This window comes from Phalacrocorax aristotelis, chromosome 9 (genome assembly GCF_949628215.1).
Source record: "Phalacrocorax aristotelis chromosome 9, bGulAri2.1, whole genome shotgun sequence".
NCBI lineage: Eukaryota > Metazoa > Chordata > Aves > Suliformes > Phalacrocoracidae > Phalacrocorax > Phalacrocorax aristotelis.
In genome coordinates, this window is record NC_134284.1 from 14835790 (window position 1) to 14855282 (window position 19493).

Consider the following 19493-nt stretch of genomic DNA (forward strand, 5'->3'; position numbering starts at 1 on the left):
TCCCAAGATACTGTCTATACAGATAGAGAGCGGAAATGTAGGGAATGTGGAAGACTAAGTTGGCAAGTATTTGGAAAGACCTTGTGCTTGCCTCATAATTTTTCATGATCTGAATTTCACTCTCCCTTCTAGGTTTGCAGATATGTAGGTTGACACAAAATATAGCCAAAATGTCAACTAAGAGTTGACTTTAGGTCAAAATGCAGTGGAACAATCCAGTATTTCTTTGGAAATCATCACCTTAAATCTACCAGGAATAGGGAACAACTTACTTTTGAGTCTGTGTCCCGTGTTTTATCCCACCACTGGCAAATTGCAACCTCGCAATACTGTATGTGGCCATGCTAAAAGGTCAAACTCACTCCAAGTGAAAACCAAATTGCTGTATGTGATGCTGTCAGTGAATAAGATAGCTGAGTCTTGCTGATGTGGATGTTTACAAAAGGCAGGAGGAGCACAAAGAAAGAATTCCAATGTTAACCACATTCTTCTATTCACATGTTGTTATGCTGAATCGTAAGCCATGATCATCCTGTTGGTTTCCAGTATTAAGTCTAACCAACTTCCAGTTCTTCCTTTCTAGGTTGTATATAACTGACCCAGGACAGAAGGAAGAATTCTGTGATAAACATGAGGCAATTCGCTAGTTGTGTAGGAGTTGCCCAGAAGCTACTTAACCTCAAATTATGAGAAATATCCTAATTATTTATGCAATGTTACACTAGAAATTACTCCAAAGGGATAATTTAATCTCTTCCACTCACTCAGAAAATGCATAAGAAAGTTCTTAATATGAGTGATCTATCCTGTGGTGCTCTCTACCACATATTTAACATGACACATTGTCAGTGTTTTGGTGATGTATATGCAAAAGAGTACATTTTAATAATTATTCTTATTTCTGTGAAATAATTGATTTTGAAGAACGCCATGACAGACATGCTGAGTTAGATTCTAGCTCAGCTATCCATTGGTTAGAGGGGAAGTGTGGCTAGTAGGGACCCAAACTGAGCATCTTTCTTCTTCTCCTTTCATCAATTATTTTGTGGTAAAATACCTCTGATCCAGTTGGCAGCCAATTACAGTCAGTAAAAACCCCATGAATAAATTTTCTTCTTATATTACTTGCTGTAGTAAGTCCCTGGTGTAAAGAAACAAAATATTCAGCTCATTGCTTTAGAGATTTTTTTTAAAAGGGAAAATAAATCACACTCAGAGACTACTTCAGTACCCTCTGCTTCTGTCTTGGCTAAAGACATTCCTGGGTTTTCGTTAGAAGATGTATGGTTTTATAGAAACAGCATTAATCTTATGTTCTGGGCTAGTATTGAGTATATGCAGTTGTACCCCAAGGGAAAAGGACACCTTTATATTCCAGACACCTTTTCCTTTCCATGCCTGTATTTCAGTTTCTGGTTGTTTGTAGATGATGAAGTTTTTCAGCCTGTCCCTGTGAAAATAAGGCTTATGGGGCCATACTTTGTGTGTGCGAACCTGTCTCCCTTTTTTTACCAGTTTTATTCAAAGGGATTTTTTAATCAGAATTTTAAAAGGGAAAAAGTAAAAAAAAAAAAAAGTTCCTACATAGCTAGGGAAAATAACCAAGGGAGGAGGGCAGTGTTCCATCCCTCCCAGAGGAAAGGACTGTGGCTGTGGCTTCATCTCAATTCACATTAAATACTAGAATATTCATATAATAAAGAGGCATTATGAATGCCTCAGATTCACTAAAAGCTTCAATGAGCCAATAACTACAGAAAACCAACCCTTATCAGTTCCATTTTCTGGGCAATTAATGGTTTAAAAGAAGACCAAACAGGAGCTTTTGAAATGAATAATTTGCTGTCTTTCACAGACCAAACTTGCACTAAGGTTTCTCGTACTGAGTGCAAGACCAAACTGGTATTCAGCAGAGTTTCAACTCTGTAAAAAGCTTTGTGGTTGGGTTGACTCAGTCTAATCCAGTGTGTTTCAGCTGGAGACTGCCAGAGTTTCTATTACTGGACAGTAAGACTCTGAGCAGTGGCTCGGTACAGGTGTCTGAGACAAACCTCCTAAGAACTGGGTGATGGCAAGTAGCAGCATTAGCACTGGGGCTGCTATCTGCAATTCAGCTGTCATGGTTCAGTTCAGCCAAAAGCATTGAGCTATTTATGATTTATTTGCATTAGTTTTGTCCGTACTCCTCTCCCTTAAGTACACAATAAGGAGATGGGCTTTTTCCATAGGCTGTACTGATAGCCAGTTCCTTGATGCTTGATTCATTAAGTTGGTCATCACAATGTACTTCTCAGTCAGGGCATACACCTTTTGCTGACATACATATGAATTTTTATGCCCTGAAGTACAGTTTTCCATAGCTGCCTCCCTTCTCTTGTCTCAAATGCCTTTGCTCTTTGGTGTACACCCCAGATAACAGGTTGTCCTTGGTCACTGTTATTTTCTTACTTTTAGGTTCTTGATGAGAGCCTTCTCTGTATCTAAATAAATCTTTATAGCAATGAAGTAGAAGTCATTTTGGACCAAGAGTAGGTAAGATAGGAAATCTAGTTCAGGAAGAGGAAGCATCTGACATGTTTTTGTTTCAGATTACAGTGGAACCGATCAAATTTGAGGCATCTTGAAGTGAGATAGAAGAATTTAAATTAAGGATCTGAGGTTTGGGATGGAGTCAGCAATTCTCAGAAGAGTTAAAAACAAATCTTCTGTCTTGACAAAGAACTGGGATACCTCAGTCCCTAAGTTTTCATTAATTCTTAGACAGAGATTTTTTTTCCTCTGTCCACTGTCTTTGCTTGCAAAGAAATACTTTGTGTGTTGCCAGATTTGTAGTGTACATCGAAACAAGTCCAATATTCCTGTTCATTCATCCATACACTGATGACATTTTCTGCAGAAAAATACAAAACTAGGTGAAAAGAAGCTGTAAAGCAGGAGTATCAGTGACACCAAAATAAAGTCTAATTGGAGTAACATTTTAAAGGATTAAAGGAAGGGAGGCAAAAGGCAGGAAGAGGTTGTCATTTCAAGAAGAGAACTGTAGCCTGGATTTTATTAATGCATTTTAAAAATCAGAAATAGGACAGCATTAAACAACTGGATCCTTATCAGGATTCATTAGTTCATCCACCCAATACAAATTTTATATTTTTCTCCTTTATCATTCTCTTGAGTGATCTCTCAGCCTTTTTTTAGGAGTGTCTGCCCTTTCGCATGACATTAATTTGCAGTTCTATTGGTACTGAATAAAAGAAAAAATATTTCATCCTCTGTGCCCGTGCTTCATTCTTTCTCTCAAGTACACATTTGAGAGGAAGTTGGATTTTAGGAAAAGCTGGGCAGTTAGCCTTGACAGCAGAACTCCAGGGACTCTTTCACTGCTCTGGCAAGTACTGTGGTCTGATAAGTGCATACCTATAAAACAAAAACTTGGTTCTGAGATCTTGGTATCTGTGCTGGGCTTTTCCTTCAGAATAGTTCCAGTGCCAGGGATTCAATGCCCCTGAACAGCCTCTGTTTTAATTTCATTTGAAAGGAACCCAGTTTGTATTCCCTGAGAGCATTTCAGTATGTGAACCAAGCATAGCAAGTGGAGAGAGTTGGGAGGTACACCTTGCAGGCATACTCCTGATTCAAACCAAAATGCTGATGTAGATGGATCTTACCACAGCATACAGCTGGAGCTGGACAGAAGAGCTCATTCTTTCATTACTCCTTCCCACATTCGTGTTGCTTAAATAGTCAAAGTTCTGTTTTCTACTCTTTCTCACCTTGTGCTCAGGGGGATCACTTTACTAATGCCATTCACCATGTAACTGGCCCAGGAAAAGTGGTCACATGGGAGTGGAAATGATCAGTCAGGAGACAGGAAAAAATGAGATGACTTCCTTTATCAGCAAGGCTGGTTTATGTCACTTTAAAGTCTTCACTGATCTACATCTTTAGTAGCCTATGTGAGATGAAGCCATTCTTTCTCACCTGCCGTTGCCTGAAATAAAAATGCTTTCCAGAAGCACAGGTTAAAGTGATGGTGATCTGGATTGTTCTACCTATCTAAAATGTGAAAGACATGAAGTCTCTCTTGCTGCAGTATATTTTTCATTCACTTTGTGGAAAGATCTGAAATTGCTTGGTTAGTACCAGGCATGTTATGTGAGACAGGGAAGAAAGCTGGCTGAGTTCCTACTTGCTTCTTTCCACAAGTTTTCAGGAAACTGAGGGAGTTTACTCTGTAGGTGTTATGGCAGGACCCCTTTTGATAATCTACCAAAGGTCTTGGGAGTCTGGGGAGATCCCTGCTGACCAGAAGCTAGCCAATGTTATTCCAATTTACCAAACGTGTATGAGGGAAGACCCAGGGAACTACAGACTTGTTAGTCTAGCCTCAGTTCCTGGAAAAGTTATGGAGGAGATTATGCTGGGTGCTATTGAAAGGCATTTAAAAAATAATGCAATCATCAGGCACAGTCAGCATGGGTTCACAAAGGGAAAGTCCTGTTCAACTTTTGATTTGATATCCTTCTGTGAAAAGGTCACCCACCTAGTGGGTGAAGGGAAGGAGGTAGATGTAGTTTTTCTGGATTTTAGTAAGGCTTTTGATACTGTCCCTCACAGCATCCATCAGGACAGGTTGTCCAGCTGCAGGATGAGCACGTTCGCAGTGTGCTGGGTAAAGAACTGGCTGAACAGCAGGGCTCAAAGGGTTGCAGTGAATGCCAGATATATCTGGCTGGCAATCAGTCACCGGTGGTGTTCCTCAGGGTTCAATTCTGGGGCCAGTTCTGTTCAATATACGTCAGCGATCGGATGCAAGAGTTGAATGCACCATTAGCTGACAATACCAAACTTGGAGGTGCTGTTGACTCTCTCGAGGGACGAGAGGCCTTGCAGAGGGATCTAGCTAGATCGGAGCATTGGGCTATGATTAATGGGATGAAACTGAACAAGTCCAAATGCCAGATCCTACACCTGGGACAGAGTAACACTAGGCGCGAGTATAAATTGGGAGAGGAACGGCTGGAGAGCAGCCCCACAGAAAGTGATCTGCGGGTGCTGGTCAACAGCAGGCTCAATCTGAGCCAGCAGCATGCCCAAGCAGCCAAGAGGCCAAACCACATCCTGAGGTGCATCAAACACAGCATAACCAGCCAGTGAGAAGAGGTGATCATCCTGCTCTGTTCAGTGTTGATGCAGCCTCAAATTAAGTACTGTGTGCAGTTCTGGGCCTCACAATTTAAGAAGCATTTAAAGGTCCTTGAATGTGTCCAGAGTAGGGTAACAAAGCTGGTGAAAGGGTGGGAAGGCATGTCCTGTGGGGAGTGGCTAAGGACTTTGAGGTTGTCTAGTTTGGAGAAAAGGAAGATGAGGGGTGACCTCATTGCTGCCTACAACTTCCTGAGGAGGGGAAATGAGAGGGAAGTGCTGATCTCTTCTCCCTGGTACACAGTGATAGGATGTGTGGGAATGTTTCAAAGCTGCACCAGGGGAGGTTCAGCCTGGACATTAGGAATCATTTCTTTCCTGAGAAGGTGGCCAAACCCTGGAACAGGCTTTCTAGAGAGGTGGTCAACAAGCCTCATGTCTGCCAGTGTTTAAGAGGCATACGGACAATATCCTTAATCATATGCTCTAAGTTTTGGTTAGCCCTGAAGTACTGAGGCAGTTGGACTAGACAATCGTTGTTGGTCCCTTCCAACTGAAAAATCTTTCCTTCCCCTCCCCCTCCCCCCCAGAGTAATAGAGGATGTTTGGCAAAGGTTATAGTTTTACATTTAAGTGAAAGGTGATGAGACTCTAGAAAGAATCTCATGACTATCAGTTTTTCTAAATTTACTTTTAACATTATGACCTCTCATCTTGGAGAAAATTTCCAATAAGTTAGTTTTGGGACAGCTGAAATTATATACAACACCTATATATTATCGATTTAATAGATACTTGTATGTCTTCTCTCATCTGTTCTAACTGTAGAGAAGGAATTATGGTAGTGGAAACAAGTGAAATATTTATGTTAGTCTTCGCCTTTTGATACACTTGAATGATATGCATGGTTCCATCTCATCCTTCTTTTAGTAAAAGTCTTCTATGACTAAAAGGATACAAATTGAAATGTGGGAGATTTTGTATTGCTGTTGAAGATCATTGGATACTTTAACAAAGTGCTGAGTATTTCTCAGTGGGATGATGCTAACTCTGCCCTGCTTGCATGCTTTCTCGATTGTACCAAATTAGACTATTGGTAGCAGCCTAATAAGATTTGAAGTATATAGAGCATAAGTTTTTTTCTTTAATACCCACCCAAAACTATTGTCGGCATCTTCAAAATGCAGTAGTACAGTAGGCCAAACAGAACTTGAGTTAGGTCAGCATAAGGGGTTTTACAGGGCTTTTGGGGTGGGAGAAATGGAACACAGAGGTGTTTTGGGGAGGGTGGACTGGATACTGGAAATGTGGACTGGAAAGGGCATTCAGTAAGCAAAGAAACTGAAACTGGTTTAAATATTAAATGTTGTACGACACCCTGCAACCTATGATGGGTGCCTGTGTAAGTGTCTGTGAAAAACCAGATTTCATTTTCAGATATGTGGGTGTCCACAGCTCCAGCTGTCTTTAAATGGAATGTCGATACTCAGTATCCCTAAAAATGGTTATCCCCATCTCTACAAATCAAATTCCCCGAGTTTTACACAGTTGTGACTACTGAACTAGAGTTTGTAGTCTGCTTTGAAACAGGCCATTTCTTGTCCTACTCAAGCCATTTATCACCTTTCCCTTGATATTTTCAATCTCCTTCCACAAGTGCCACAATCTTTTTGTTCAATGAAGTCCATTTCCCACTTATCCTTCTACTGTAGGGACTTTGAGGAGGGTGTTGTTTCTTCTCTTTTCTTCATTCTTTTTGGTTTTATTTAGTTTTTATCAGCAACATTTTCTTTCTCTCCCTTTGTGATTTCCCAGCCGTGAGATAAATAGCCTTGTATCTTACAAGCTAAATACAATTACTGCTATCAAAACTGGAGTCTTTCTCTCCCTGTAAATGTCTCTTGGAAGCTGATAAACTGTTCAAGGCAAACTGCAGGCTTCTGCCTAATCCTGAGATTAAACATAACCACCCAGAAGACAGCAAGAGATAATTGGCAGGGGGGGCAGTGGAGGAGGGTGTAGGGGGAGGCATGCAGGAGAGAAAGAGAGGAGGAGAAAGTGAGATCCTCTCCTGAGATATTGAGGACATACACAAGGCTCAAGGTTATTTGTAAAGGAATTACACAAAACACATAAGAGCTCGTTATGATGAGGAATTTCCTCAGATAATGTAGCGATTGTTGTAGTTGTTAAAGACAAAATTTAGCAGGGATTTGTTTGATGTAAAGCATAGAGGGGAGCTGTAGAAAACAGCTCCCAGCCATGACTGCTGATTTTTATATATTTGTCCCTATCTTGTCCTTGAAACAGGAGGTCTCACAAGGTTGCATCCAGATTCTTTGCACAGGCTGGCTTGGGTTCATCTCACGGGCTTTATGCTGAATATGGGGAGACAGTAGATTTCCCAAGAATAAAGCACGGGACTGAACCAGCTTTTCTGTGCTCTGTGTTTTGCTACCTGCTGACCGTCTGAACAAGGGTAACTTAACTCTTCTATTTGTGAAACAAAGTTAACACCGATCTAGGAAATAAACGTGCCTTAATTATGGGAGAATAATGCGTTATACCTGTAGTAGTGTTCAACTATAACAAGGTCAGGATTACTGAAGATAGATAGTCTTTATGAGTCAGTCCAATACAACTGAAAAAAGCAGCCTCATTTCTGAATATTTAAGTTGTTCTTGATTTTTTTATCAGTGACATTTTCATTTTCTCCCTCTGTAATTTTTTTAAGGTCTTGTGTTTCTGAAAGCTCGTCTGTATTTTTCAGCTGTTATCAATTGGCCTAATGGGATATTACCTCTCCCAGTTTTGCTTTATTTAATTTATAATGCATTAGCCAAGAAAGAGAAGATAAGTTTGGATGATCTAATAGTAACATTACTGAAGGATTTAAGAGAAGACTACATATCCTTTCTTCAGCTGACATGTGCTCTGATACTGTAAATAATATGCAATATTGTGATTATTAGTTCTCATGAGCTCAGTAATGCAGAGTCTAATGCTGACTGGGACATTAACAAGGAGAACTCAAAAGCAGAACCGGGATGTCTGAGTCATTGCACCAAGTTCTTCCTTTCTAAGTTTGTACTTAGCCCTGCACAGTACCCCTGAATGGCTCATGTTGTACTACTTCAGTGATTTCCAAATGTTTGGTAGCTGAGCCTTATCAGAGGAAATAACTAGTTCTCTGTGCTTCCAGAGCCTGGCTCCTCCTTCCTCAAATTTCCTCTGTCTCTTCTGGAGTGATTTTGGCACCTCCTCATTCCCTCTTCTTTCCACCCCCAGTCCTCCCAAAATCTGGCTTCTGCTTTCTTGTGCCCCTTCAGCAATCCCTTCCCTCTTTCAGACTCGAGACTATTATGATCTCCTTACTTCTGAATCCTTGCTTCTGAAACAAAGGTAATAGTACGAAGCTTGGCTGAATCCAGTTGCCTCCGTGAAGAGGCATATGGATCTTGTGCTTGACTACTTGGAGTCATTAATAAGTCCTGTTGCTTGATGTGCAAGCTGAAGGGATTTCTTTGTGGTACTGACAGATCCCACTGTGGTCTTAGTATTTTCCTATCCAAATGCCCTTGTGAGTGGGTAATGAGTTAGGAATGAGAGCAGTGAATTTTTATTAGCCCTGTGGGCTGTATGTCATCCCCAGGGTTCTTGTCGTACGCTTGTTTGTGGGTTTTGATTTTTCATATTGTTCTCATTTTGTGGGACTTAAATAGCTCTCAGATGCTTCCTATCAGCATGAATTGGAGATGGCATGTAAAGTGCCTTTGACAGATTTACTGCATTTCATAATGAGCCTAAAACATATAAAAAGACAGGGTTAATAAAACAGCATTGGAGAAGCACATTTTGAAGGCAGTACTGTGACATACGTTGAAAGATCTGCCAAGAGGGGTGATTAAAGGATGACAAGTTGATGAAATCACAAGTTGATTGTAGCTTGTCACTGCAGGGCCATAATATCTATAATATATTTTTAAGGTTGGAAAACAGATAAATACGGCTACATGATATGAACACTCAGTTTGGTCCCCTGTATCCACTGAGATATAAACCTACACACATTAAGTCACCAACAGACAAACATACTTTGGAATTTGTGCAAAAACACCCATGTTAATGCATGTGCATCCATACTGGACAATGGGAGAGGATCTGACGTGATAAAGAAAGTTATGCAAATGTTGCCACTACACTCACAGGTTAACTTCTAGGTTCTTCGGGGTTTGCATTCCCACAGGATGTATGATGCTGTGGTACATTTCCACTTTGCCCCTACCCCCAAACAGTTACATGGAAGTGCTGTAAGGCTTGTCCGTCTTCCAAATTCTGTCTTTGAAGACAGAGGAGAGGAAAGACAGAGAGAAGAAGAAAAAAGTGACTATATTTCAACTTCCAGTACTAATCCTTCCTGTCAAAGTTTCATTTCTCAAAACTGATCCAGCCTTTTATGACACGCTGAATTCAGTCAGTCTGCGTGAGTTGCAGTCTTACCATCACCAAATCACTCCAGACCATGTGAGTGGTAGTCTACCAAGCACTGGGATTTCTGCTTGGCATTAAGAAAGAGGGAAATACAAGTTTGTTTATGAAGACGTGTAAGGTAACCAGGCAGAACAAACAGTACAGTATTATTTAACAGCACTAGGATTGAAAGAAGGACTTTACCTAAGGAAGGATACACACAGAATATTATCATCATTCAAGTAGCCATGACCACCTAATTCCCACCTAGGATCCCACAGATAGTCGTTGAGCTGTGGAAAAGAGGGGAGAAGGAATAAGAAGCATTCTTATGTAGCAGTCTCTAATACTGCTATGTAACAGTCACATAAAAGGTTGTTCTAACAAGCAAATACATGCCACAGAGGCAATATTAGTTTTAATTTAGCCAAAATACTTTATCTTGCATATGGTCTGGGTAAAGAAGATATTATCAGAAAGTACTGACAGAATTTTTTGAGGAAAACTTTTTGTCAGTGCTGTCCAAAAGAACAGAGATATGTATTATGCTGCTGCATGCTGTTAGTTGAATTAGTGTAGCATCATTCTTACATCCTCCTGAATCAGACTAGATGTCCAGTATGTCAAATCTGCACGCAAATACTAAATACATCAGAAGAAAATTGGCATTAATGGTCAAAATTACACTTCTGTCCAATGGTCCTGGATTTGGGATGGCTTCTATTCTGTTCTCCAGAGCCTGTTTGTTCATCTAATCAGCTTCTTGAGCTGAAGAGCAGCCAAGTGTCTGATGCTTCAGAGAATTACAGTAACACACCATGGCAACAACAAAAATATGCCCCAAAATAGATCCTTCTAAAAAAAATTTCCTACTATTATGCTTACTTTGTGACCTGAAATATGAGATCACATAAGCTGTACGTGTTTGTATCATGTTTTTTCCCTCATTACTTTATTCAGGGAGACATGATCATGTGGAAATATTCCTGTTCCCTCTCTAGCTGGAATTTGATAGAAGTTACTCTACTGTATTATGAGCACATTGCTCAACCAAATTTAAACCAAGACAAACCAAAACCTAGGCAATTTAGTGGCATCTGTAATTTTCTCCGTTTCTCTGATTCTTTTTCCATTGGTGATCTTGATTCCTGAATCTCAGTTCTTCCTCATAGCTTAGTCCTACGGACTAGGATTCTTTGTAAGAAAAATTCTTGCAACGCAGAGTGAATGCTTATGAATATACGTGTTAGCCTTTTACAGTGGTAGTATGGCATGCAGTGTAACTTATGAAGACATGAGCTTTATGATTCCCCAGTCCTCAGCTTGCTCTGTGTCAGAATGATGACTTAAAATATGCCAGGATACAGCATCCACAGGGCTCTGATCCATCTTTCTACCTAGTTGTTCTCACCCTCCTTGCATCTGATATATGAACCCTGGGCTGAGGGATTGCCCTAAGTATTACTTTCTTACACTCGCTACAGGCCTTTAAATCCCTGTCCCTGAGATACTATGGTGCAAAACAGGTGTATTGCATCCACATAGGGATCCAAGCCATGGGGTTTTTTTCCTTTTATCTCTTTGATATTCAGCCTGCTTCTTGCTAAAATCATCACCACACCATTTTCCATGAATAGTAATTATATAGTAAGAGATGTAGGTATATTCTGATAGCTTGGTCTCACTAACAATTCCAGGCTAAAGTATACAGCTGCTCACATAAGTATGGGTATCCTGTCTGAATACGCAAATACTGTGAGCTGTTCTCATCTGTGTCCACTGGTCCATGATTGTATGAATGTTCAGGTACCAAACATAAGTAGTTATCACCAAAAATTTCTGATAAATTTCTCCTTTGCTGGAGTGAGATGAATTGCTGTTGGTTCAGCCATCTGATGATACATAAAATGTAGCTGCATAATGTGGTGCAGAGAAAGATGGAGAAATATTTCTCAGATGGAGAATCAGGCTAAATAAGATTGCCGGAAAGTAAGAATCCTACTAGACAGCACGGTACGATGAACTCCTAGATATTAATATAGTTCTCTCCTGGGTTAGTTCTGTTTCAGTTTTCCTGGTCAAACAGAGTTGATATAATACATTCTCTTTCATCTCTCCCTCTCTGGCTCACCCTCTGTCCCTGTCTCTCTCTCATACACATGCACGTGTGCGTGCACACACACACCCATGCACATGCACGCAGTAAGAGGGAGCAAACAAACATCTGGCCTGAGGGATCAGAGGTTTGAACAACAACTTTTTGCTTTTCTGATCTTATTGCCTGCAGAAAGAACAGTGCCAGCTGTAATCCCAGGTTGACACAGCTGACATGCAGTGACAGAAGGGGCTCATGCATCTACATCAGCCCTCTCCCTGCTCACTAAAAGGCACTGGAAAGCACAAAGTAATTGAAATCCAATGGTGTGGACTGTAGCAGAGCTACTATGTGAAAGGATGGTCAGAAATGAAAGGGGCTATTCATGGAACTGGGAGCCAGAAGTTCCTGAATCCCAGCTTTGGGTTTGTAGATGCCATTCCCTGTGGTCTTGAGCAATGGTTTTACCACTGTGTGGCTCAGTTTTCCAATCAGTAAAGTGGGAATGAAGCCCCAAGTTACATTATCTTTGGGGACTTAAATAGAAAATGTTCTACAATTCACTGAGTATGAAAACCTTTCTAGGTCAGTGAACTTATATCTTTGCTATTTACTGAGTACCTGGAGCACCCTGGAGACTGAAAACTCCAGTCTTGGACTTGCAAAATCTTTTGTATTTTTCACAAATTCAGTCAGTGAGATTCACTCTGCATAACGATCTGTCGTGTGCAGACTGAGTGGTATTTCACCCCTTCACTACTTAGCATTTCCATAGCAATTTCCAAAACTCAGGTCACTTCCAAGAAAGAAATTGATTTAAAAGGTTGGGGTAGGAAAAATACATCTACAGAAACTACATGTTCCTTTTCGCATGGGTCTGCCTTACTTCTGACACAGTGTTATTCAGTAGTGATTTTTTTCACTATATGGATGTTTCTTGTGCCTCTAGTTCATGGCTTGGCTTTGTCAATAGCACCTGTCTTTGAGGAGGCTTAGTGGGTTACTAGAGGGTCCTGGAATTCTCTTTTCCGTTTTCTAAGCTGATGCAAACAGAAGAATTTATTTCAAGAGGAGGCAAGGATCACTGATTTCTGGCATTTAGAGATGGAAAAGGCCTGGATGGTCTCATTTATTCCATTCTGTAATCAACTGATATGCCCTACCATTTTATCAAGTAAAATTCTAAATAATTCAAGAATTTCCCTGAGACTGTAGCACTGTCTAATATGTAATCTTGATAGGAAGTGCTTCTTAATAAACTTATTCTTTCATCAGTTTCTTGCTTGCTTTTAGTTATTTTCTGGCACTTGCTCCAGAGAACTAGTCCCATTCCATAGGAGTTTCACCTTTCTGTTATTTGTAACTGGTTGGCGTTCTAATCCTTATTGGTGACATTTGACTAAATACTTCACAGGTATTACTCTCATTAATGTAACTGACTGAGCAGCCTCCCTATACTCAGCACTGTATTTATGGCAAAGGACTGCACATGCTGTCTCTATTTGTTGTATATTCAGCTCCCCATATTGTCTCCCTGGTAATACGTGCACAGGGAAATGAGATCCAGGAACTTCTGAAGGTTTCTGGTGGAGCCAACCCTGCTCCATCACTGCCAGCATCAAGGTGGAGAGTTCAAGTCCTGCTGGAACTGAACCAATTCCCACATAGATACTGGAGTGCCTTCCAGCACCTTCCAACAAGGAGTCTTGGGTTCAGTGTAATGCGTGATAAACGTAAAGAGGAGCCCCTCTTGAATGGGTAGCACAGTGCACTGAGCCCCAAGTGGTTCTGCAGGAATAAGTGTTCATTCTAGCCCTACCTCTGAGCTGGCTGTGTCAGACCTAACCTAGCTGTCTACCCCTGAGTGCTCTTGTTTGCAGGGCTGTCATAGTGAGCCACCTGTTCTTTATGAAGCAGGTGGAAGGCAACAAGTTTTCTTACCTCAGATCCTGCACCATGCAAAGGCAGTGGTTCTGTTTTCAGTCTCACATTGGTCCTGGAAGCAAAATAGCTATACTCAGGTAGCATCAATGCCTAACCCAACACATGTAAACTAGATCCAGTGTTTTTCTGCCCTGAATTTGCCTAATCAACAAAACAGATGAGCATCTCCTAGATAAATGGGAGTTAACAGAATTTAAAGTGGCAATACAAATAAAGTGCTTTTGGCATTTGGTTATTGCTGTTTGTTCCCACTGGGCTACATAAATCAGATCCTGACCTTTCCCAAACAAATCAAAGTGGGATGAGGGGACAGTAGCAGTGGATTTTATTCTCATCTCTTTTTCATATCCCTTCCTGCAAAATGAAATTTGTTCTTGTTTAAAATGGAAAGATCAATATGTAGTTTCAGTTGTTCTTTAATAGTCACTTTAGCCTTAGCTACATGATATGGGGCTTAATTTAGTCCTGGTCAGTGAAAAAACAATAATTTACAAAACATCTCAAAGATCTCATAATGTAGACACCCAAATTTTTTCATATATGTAAAAAGGTTGAACTGGTAACTGCTTTCTCTGTCCTTTATGCTAGTTTACTTTTCCAACGTAAATCAAAAGGCAGCTAAAGCAGACTGCTTTTCCCTCATGCCCATGGCCTCAGCTTCTATAGGGCTAAAATTATTCAGTATAATCTGCTCATATAAAATAAGACCTGAATCACATTTTTCACAAGACTAACTTTTTTTTTATTCTTTTGCACTATTGAAAAAGTTTGATTAACCTTCTTCCACCTTTGCTAGTCTGAGTTTTCTTTTTGTTTTGCTGCTATTGTGCAAAAGGCACTCATTTTCTCAGTCATCCAAGACAGGATTGAAAGATTTGTCTAATGGAGGTTGAAATGTTACTGATCTTGTCCTGGGGCAGAGAGGTGAATTAGATGACTTCTCAAAGTCTTCCTTAGTCTTATTAATGTCACAGTGGCCCTTGTTAGCTGCACCTTGTGGACCGACAGTTAAACTCTAATCTCCTAGTTTGCCTCTGAATTTCTGAATTATTTTGGCCTGAATGCTGCTTTTCTTTGAATTAGGACTTTACATTTTTTAGGCTAAAAAAGGTAAGATAAAATAGAGAGTGGCAGCAGCATAAAGATTTTGGCTGACAGAGTAGAAACTTAGAAACAACTCCAGTTGTCTAAGCAACTTTTGTTGTAGTCTTGCTTGATAATTCTCTCTCCTATTTTTAGTAGTTACAGAGACCTTGTTGTCTTTTCTCACGAGGGCAGTGAGCTGAGGAGGGTTGCAGCATGAAGGTCAGCTTTTATCTCTGGTCCATGTGAGATGAATGGAAGGAAAGGTGTGGCTTCCAGCAAACAATGTGATCAGAGGGAATAGAGATATAGTCGGGCATCCAGGAAGAAGGGGAAAATGAGGGCTTGAGATGTGGGCCCGTGTGAACCTCATTAATTTCAACAAGGCCAAGTGCAAGGTCCTGTGCGTGGGTTGGGGCAATCCCAAGTAAAAATACAGGCTGGGCAGAGAATGGATTGAGAGCAGTGCTGAGGAGAAGGACCTGGGTGTGTTGGTCGATGAGAAGCTCAATGTGAGCTGGCAATGTGTGCTTGCAGCCTAGAAAGCCAACCATATCCTAGGCTGCATTAAAAGAATCTTGACCAGCAGGTCGAGGGAGGTGATTCTCCCTGTCTACTCTGCTCTCGTGAGACCCCGCCTGGAATACTGTGCTCAGCTCTGGGGCCCCCAATATAAGAAGGACATGGGCCTGGCCTGTTGGATTGAGTCCAGAGGTTGGCTGGAGCACCCCTCCTGTGAAAACAGGCTGAGAGAATGGAGATTGTTCAGCCTGGAGAAGAGAAGGCTCTGGGGAGACCTTATGGCAGGCTTCCAGTACCTGAAGGGGGCCTACAAGAAAGCTGGAGAGGGACTTTTTACAAGGGCAAGTAGTGATAGGACAAGGGCTAATGGCTTTAAACTGAAAGAGGGTAGATTTAGATTAGCTGTCAGGAAGAAATTCTTCACTCTGCGGGTGGTGAGGCACTGGAACATGTTGCGCAGAGAAGCTGTGGATGTCCCCTCCCTGGAAGTGTGGAAAGCCAGGCAGGATGGGGCTTTGAGCAACCTGGTCTAGTGGAAGGTGTCCCTGCCCACAGCAGGTTGGGGTGGAACCAGATGATCTGTAAGGTCCCTTCCAACCCAAACGATTCTCTGATAAGAAATAAAATGAGAATTTAATAGTAAAAGATGCAACTTTATTAAAAGTGAAGGCAGAGGGAAAAGCATAATATCCAAGAGCTGAAACAAAGATAAACAATGTCAATACTTAGCTATTCTTCAGTCCCATAAAATAACATAAAATCCCAAATTTGAATTAATGCTCCAGAGCACCCCTTGTTACACAAGACAAAACTGAAGATTTGCAAGAATTTGTAGAGGGACAGTTTGTGGTAGTTAGAAAGATAGATTCTGGATCACGTGCCTTAAAATTATTTTGTTTAGTTGCATGACCATCCTGTTTCATTGCTGCATAAGACAGATCTGTGGTTTCAAGTCTGGACTTTTTTCAAGCGTTTTATAAAAACTGCTGCAAGTAGAGTTTTTTTATATGGTTTGATTTTAATGCAAACGTTCTCTATGTCGCATAATATAAACCACAATATGGCCTTACAGTAATGCAACAAAATAAACAGCTACGCATAAACAGGCCTGATGCTAAAGCTAATTGTAGGGTTGTTATTTCATCCTGATTTATGGAAGAGGGAAGGTCCTAGTCCTGAATATGAACCTTAGTAATAGGCTTGTCTAGTTTCCTTGGTGAATACTTCAAAGTATTCAGAACAAAATATGTAATTAAGGAAATGTGAAAATGGGACAATTTAGTATACTGTAAGTTTTTAAGTGCAGCTGCCTAAAACAGAAGTTGTTAAAGAGGTTCTGTGCGTTCCAATCACAAACACACTTCTGAAACTTTTGTGGTTTGCAGTATCTGTGCCCTTTATTAGCTACTAAGGAAAAATGGTAATTTCTCTGTGATGCATGTGAGCCTCCTTTTCTGGGGCACGCAGCATCAGCTCTGGAAGAGTTTTGGGGCTGAATTGATCTGAGGCAGTTTATGTCAGCAGAGGACATAAGGTAAGACTTAAAGGTAGACTTTGCAGGCTGTAGCAAGCTACCGTGTGCCCTTCTCATATTGATGTCAATTATTTATATGTAAATCTTAGTGAGATTGTGGGTATCTATAAAAACTCAAAGGGAGCTGGCATTAAAGGCCTCTGGGTGAACTGAGCTATCAGACACTAACTGCATACTAGCCCTTCTACTGAAATTCCATCTACAATAGAGAAAGAAAGGTGGAATCAGTTCAAACCTTGAGCACTGATATCAAAATGTTTTCTTAAATGGTTAATATCACCATAAAGCCTTTCTTTTAATAACTGCTCATTAGATAAAATGCCTCATCCTTTTTAAAGATTTATAAGCATTGAAGAAAATATTGCTGTTGTAGTGTCTCTTCATATAACAGCCGTAGGCATTAATTTAGGACAGATGAATGTTTTCTTATGGTATTATTTTTAGCATCTTCACAGACTTGACAACACATCAGGTTGGATTAATCTTCCACCTGGAAGCGAGTACTTTCTTTCTGCCCAGTGCAATTTGCTGGAACCTTTCGGCTTTTCTCTTTCACACCAAAGAGGCAGTAAATCATAATGATTGGTATCTAGGCCAAGAAGCAGCACTTTTCAGAGCTTCAACTGCTTTTTTACTTTCTTTGGCTTAAGAATTCATTTTGGTTTAGAAATAAGCTTAATTCAGTAACGGTTGATGGTTTTCTTAAAGGAACCATGAGTGGAAAAGCAAAACATCTTCCAACATTGTAGGGTTTTGGAAGAAAATTCTGCTTTGTGAATTAGTTTAAGTAAATCTAAGCTGTCTCCCCTGCAGTGTTGGACTGTATCAAAAGCATTTCTGGTGGGTACTGCTAATAGTGCTTAGCACAGGCATATTCTGTTGACTTTTTTCCCATTTTAGTATGATCTAAATTGAAGATTATCAAGAGCCTAAGACAGAAGTGAACCTGATATATTTATCTGTATAGTCTGTGGAGCAGGGATACAGAGGGCTCCAGAAAAAAGACAGAAGACTGGCAGCCAACAGGATCTGATTTTTATGATTTAGGTGTCAGGCTTTCTCGGGGGAAAGAGGGACAAGCAATAAAATAGAGCTCTTCTGCCAGATTCTTCTCCAAAGTATTTAGTCCTCAGGAATGTCTGTGACATTTGAAATGCTTTTAATATTCGGGTTAAACAAGAGTCAGGGATCCAGAAGTTTTCAAAGTATTACCATTAAAATCCTTAAGGTCATCAGTGCCTGGATGCTTATCAGTTTGTTGGAAAACTGAGGTCTATGTGATACTTAGGAGATGTAGCAGGATTTCTGTTATATGTACGTATGTGTACTAAATGGCATAAAATACTTGTTTTATCCCAGTCTTCACAGAGCCAGATTTGGCTGTGCTTTAGAATTTTGCATGAGAAAAGAAAAAACAGGTGAAGGAATGCATTTCTGAGGTACGGTTCTTTAGAAGAAGCTAAGTCATGAAGCAGGTCATAAGTCATATTGATACAAAGGAATTTATTATGCAGATGAAGGAAAAAAGAGGAAGGTTATTTTAAACGAGTGGTTCCTATTGGTACTTGTATCATTTAAGATGCTAGAACCTATGGGAGGAAAAATATTTAGTAAATCACAAGTAGCAAAACTAATCAACACAATTTTACTATAAAAAATTATATCCTGCAGACCTTTGAGACCCACATTGATTCTGAATGCAAAAGAACTATGGGATTAAGTGTATTTTCTAAAATAAATTTAAATGGCTCTTTTTTATCCTGTGTATTCTTTTCTGAAGTACAGCCTTGAATCAGAGCTGGACTCAAAGAGAAGAAAAGGGGGGGGAGTGTCTAGGTTACTTGCGTGAAGGGATTGTCTGAACATGTGTATCATTCAGCTTTAGAAAGGCATTGCATTGAGGTCACAAAAGGATTGTTACTGAAAATTGCTGTGTATGAAAATGGACAAGAATCCCCCTTAATCACATCATGGCTCAGCTGTCTGAGGTCCAATGAGCTTAATTCATATTGAACTTACGTTACTTCGTGTTGCAAACCATGATATTTCCTTTTTTAACTTTCATATCAAATGCTGCATTTATTTTTTTAAAGCACAGCTCAAAGTCAATATTAGTTTAATAATTGTATGTTTTTGTTGATATTTACTAACTGTCCCAAGCACTTGACAATGGAAACCTTGTTCTTTAACTCAATGTTGTAACTGCGTATATCAGTGAACACATTCTCATGCACAAGTTTCTAAAACTAATTCTTACTAATGTCTGAAATAAAAATTAAAAACAAACCAAAAAAGAATAGATCCGGTACTAATGTTGCAATGTAAACATATTTGAATTTCCTAATGTCCATCAATTTTTCATAGCATTTAAAGGTATGATTTTTATACGTATTTTAGTCTTGCTGAATATATCACCTAATAATAATAATAAAAATAAAATTAAATTAAACCTGATATTAAAAAGTCTTTAAAGATGTGGTGGGGAATAGTTGTCACTTCTGGCTTTCTTGAAGGTCTAGGACTGTATTGTAAGAAACCCATTTTTACCTGTCAGTTCTTCTTGCATTGTCCCACTTTACATTAGTCTTGATGGCCTGTTCTTGAGAGATGCCCTACTTAAAAGAAATGTCAGTCCACTACATTTTTCCTTTCTACAGTCAGCCCTCCACATAGAGGAAGAAGCACTCCATGCCAACCACTGGC

At 40.1% G+C, this 19493-nt stretch overlaps 1 protein-coding gene across 3 annotated transcripts in view; it reads left to right on the plus strand.

Moving 5' to 3' along the window:
• Positions 1 to 19493, plus strand: part of NRXN3 (neurexin 3) — a 1044813-nt gene that overhangs the window by 904649 nt on the left and 120671 nt on the right. The gene's annotated exons all lie outside the window — the stretch shown is intronic.